The sequence below is a fragment of the Notothenia coriiceps genome, unplaced genomic scaffold, assembly GCF_000735185.1.
Source record: "Notothenia coriiceps isolate Sejong01 unplaced genomic scaffold, NC01 NC01_scaffold00038212, whole genome shotgun sequence".
Classification (NCBI taxonomy): domain Eukaryota; kingdom Metazoa; phylum Chordata; class Actinopteri; order Perciformes; family Nototheniidae; genus Notothenia; species Notothenia coriiceps.
In genome coordinates this window covers 153,637-157,908 of record NW_011370913.1, presented here as the reverse complement: position 1 = coordinate 157,908, position 4,272 = coordinate 153,637, and the positions used below count along the sequence as shown (strand labels likewise).

General features: G+C 40.6%; 1 protein-coding gene across 1 annotated transcript in view; it reads left to right on the top strand.

Moving 5' to 3' along the window:
* Window positions 1-354: 354 nt before the first annotated feature.
* The window catches only part of prrt4b (proline rich transmembrane protein 4b), a 25,984-nt gene continuing 22,066 nt past the window's right edge, over window positions 355-4,272 (top strand). The window contains exon 1 of the mRNA XM_010797653.1: window positions 355-417. The gene's annotated coding sequence lies outside the window, so the exon portion shown is untranslated. The remainder of the gene's footprint in view (window positions 418-4,272) is intronic.

The window sequence follows — 4,272 nt, the reverse complement described above, 5'->3', positions numbered from 1 at the left end:
GGGTCAAATATAGTACTTGGAAACAGCTGCATTCAGACTCAACCAGCTGACAGTGGGTGTGCAGATGTGTGAAAGCTGAAAATTGTAACATTCAGCATGTGTGTTTGCCTGACACTGTTTTTCAGTGTCCGCAACACCGGGCGATCTCCGCTAATGAACAATCTGCTCGTTGAGGTGTGACCAAAGGCATTGTGATGGGAGCCACACAGTGGACTACTGATGCAGTGAGAGAGAGAGGGAGAGAGAGAGGAAGAGAGAGAGAGTGGGAGGAAGGGAGGGAGGGAGGGAGGGAGGGAGACTGGAACTCAATTCCACACAGACGAACGTACACTGGCTCAGTGAGACGGTCTCCTCTGCAGAACACACACACACACACAGCTGGCTCTGGATTGTGATTCTTATTCCCTTCATCTGCAGGTACGTTTCATCTGTCTCTCTGCATGTGTGTGTTAAACAGCTGCTCTGCATCGACTGTAAGAATAGGGATTTGGGGTCTGACTCCAATATGCATGCTGTTACACGCTGAGAAACACACTGTAGCTGCAGCTATAGGTAAACCCACTGACACACACTTACATGTATTTCCTTACAAACATGTAATGAGGCTTGTGGTTGATCTAAATTCATTGATACACATTCGAAACAGGGATCAGAGGAATCTATTGGCAAAACTAAAATGTGTACATTGGGTGTTCTATATGTTAAATATGTCATCTGGATAACCCATCTGTAATTTTGGATAACACATCTGTAATTTTCACGTTATTCCTATTGGATTATGCAATCATATCCATCCATGTTAGCATAAGGATGTACGGAATGTTTTGATGTCAGCAAAACAGTCAAATGCTCTTGCAGGCATGGGTTGTTTATGTGTGTGTGTGTCTGTTTATTTGTGTGTGTGACTGGCCATTTGCATGTGAGTGCAGCACACTCCCACAAGCGGAACAGCGGAGCCCGAAAGGTGCTGAAATCCCAGGGATTAGCAAGACGTCTTTGGCTTCTTCAGCTGTCACCATGGCAAAGGCAGCCAGTGGAACGCCTGTTTTTGAGAGCGTCTCTTGTAATCAGGCATTCATAAGCTATAGGGCTAACACAAGCATTAGCTCGCCACTATTAATGTCATTCTAAAGCATACATGGGAATATGTTTGATCAGTGCTCAAAGCGGGGGTTCAAAGAGGTGGAGTATATGAGGCATGGAAAGTGTGAGGAGAGCCCAACTGAACCAAGAAAAAGGAAAAATGGAGAGAATCAACAAGTTTCTGACCGCACTGTTGATGTTACTGGAGGAGTTTTGCATGTCGAAATGGGATTTGTAAGAGTGCATGTAAGAGAATCAAAGAAGATTAGAATAGAAAGGCATTCATCTTGTTCGTAAATAGCGTGACTCAGGATGTTTGGTTGGAAAGCTTACCTGTTGGAGTCGTGCCTGTGATGCTGCTTATTTGACCAGAGGTGTCTATTCTTGGACACAAGAGCAGCAATAACTAGAGAATGCAATTCCTGAAGAAATTGCTAGTGGGAATGCTTTATGCTGAAATATAATGTGTAAGAAGAAAGTGAATAATCAGGAATATTTGGATGACTGAATGGTTTCCATATGAATGAATATTAAGTTAAAAAGTAGCATGAAACTCCAAATGTATAAATAATGTTAAAGATGTAAGGCTTTGAATTTAGAATGTTATTCGTAGGAAAAGTTGAAAATGCAAAAATAACTGGTGAAATAGTAACATTTGGCAAATTTTATTTTCAAAAACCAGAACATGGAGGAAAAAAACTATATAAAACGTTTCAAATCAATTACTAACAAATTATAGTTCAACTGTTTAGGGAGAGATTAACTTAGCTAGCAGCCTAGCAGCGTTAGCGCAATGCTAACGGGCTAACGCTAAGCTGCTAGCTGTTAGCCCGTTAGCGCAATGCTAACGGGCTAAGACTGGATACACTGCTAAGAAGCTGTTTCCTTTAATGTGTAAATTAATATCAGTTCTCACGCCAATAAACAGTCTATGAACAAACTCAAACGGTGTGTTATACTTTTAAAAAGAGTTCATTTGACACTTTAAACTTCAGGTGTTTATGGATACATGAACTTCCTGCTGCTGTGAGGAAATATCTGCCTGAAATTACAATGGGCTTTAATGGAGACATGTTGAACGTTTTTGTCACTTCATGCCCTCAAGAGGCACTTTGTTTAATTATTTTGCTTCATTATTTGTCATTTTTCAAGCTACGGGATGTTTTCCTACGTTTGTCATGAAAAATTATGTCTCAGGAATGTAGGGTTTGGGAATTATGGNAACTAGAGAATGCAATTCCTGAAGAAATTGCTAGTGGGAATGCTTTATGCTGAAATATAATGTGTAAGAAGAAAGTGAATAATCAGGAATATTTGGATGACTGAATGGTTTCCATATGAATGAATATTAAGTTAAAAAGTAGCATGAAACTCCAAATGTATAAATAATGTTAAAGATGTAAGGCTTTGAATGTAGAATGTTATTCGTAGGAAAAGTTGAAAATGCAAAAATAACTGGTGAAATAGTAACATTTGGCAAATTTTATTTTCAAAAACCAGAACATGGGGGAAAAAAACTATATAAAACGTTTCAAATCAATTACTTACAAATGATATTCAGTAAAAACACGAGTGAAAATCTGTCAAACAATACATGAAAAAAACTATATAAAACTGTTTGAATCAATTACTAACAAATATATTCTGTAAAACCACAAAGTGAAAAGGTGAACAAAAATAAAGTAATTTTTGTGAAAGAACAAGTGATAAAACAACTATATACAGAAACTATTGTTCATTTGACACTTTAAACTTCAGGTGTTTATGGATACATGAATTTACCTAGCAGTAGTCAGAGCAGAATAAATCTCCCGGGTTCGGTGTGACGCATCTGCTAATATTGATGCGTTCAAGGTGTTTGTATTTGAGCTAATGAGGCGTCCAGAGATCAAAGGTTTCCATTGTTCTGGATGAGAGATAAACCTCTTACACTCAGAAATGCTAAAGTTACCGATGAAGAGCGCTGGAAAAGAGACTAAATTAGAGCATTTTTTATATTTATGTTATATATTTGTTTAATAATATAATTTGTTCACAGTGTACAAATGTGAGTGGTCAGGATCCATTATCAAAAACACCGTCATGCATAAAGACTGACATGCAGAAAGAGCCTTGAACCATGTCAGTTGGAGTGATGACATCATCGTGTTCCATTACACAGGTGTTTGTATTTGAGCTAATTTATATAGCTAAGGCGTCCAGAGATCAAAGAGGTTTCCANGGGCGTTGGACGCGGGGGGACGCCGTACCCCCACTTATTTGAAGCATGATTTCTTTTTTTAATAGTCTAATACATCTAAAATCATTGCCAGTGTTATCAGTTGCAAGTGTGTGTTTGTTGTAATAATTACGAAAACATAATAGGCAGATTTCACAGTAATTATAATAAAAAAGTAGCTCAAGCATTTATGCAACTTGATTTGAAGCGTGTGTGTGTGAGGGGCAGAACTGTGTGTAGGGTGACCAGGTGTCCCGCACTGTGCGGACTGCACACACAGCATTTTTATTATTTGTCCGCGTCCCACACATTGAGACTATGTCCCGCATTTGAGTGATAGTCGCGCAGAAAGGCCGGATCGGTTCGCTGACAGCCGGCACCGCCCTTTATTATTATATTGTCTAAACGGCATCATGTAAGTTGCGCTGACAGGCGACACAGAGGTCCCCAAGCCCCCCCCCCGTTGACAGTTCACGAGCGCGTCCATAGTGTCTCCCTTCCACCCACCACCCCGTCCACCCAGTAAAAACATCCCCACTACACCACTGGTTGTAGTAGTACACCAACATGGATTAAACGTGTGTTTTTTTTTACCACAATGTTGGGGAAATTAATGGATAAAATGCACGGATATTATTATTATTATTATTATTATTCCCACTCCGATCGGGACACTAGGTCCACCGTTTTCCCGCAGCGAGGCTCCCCCCGTTGACAGTTTACGTGGGCTGGGCTGGGTGTAGTGGCTGACTGGCCATCGGGACGAATCCTGATGGGCCTGTACCGAAGTGGGCCGGTCGGATAAGTCACTAGCACATCCCCCTCTCCCCCGGTTGACAATTTACTAGTGGTACCGAAGTGGGCCGGTCGAGAGTCCCGGGCTGATTTTTAGTCCCAGTCCACCACTGGCTACATGATCGTATGATCGCCCATATTGACGCACCTAATTCCTAAACTTCTAACAGATACAA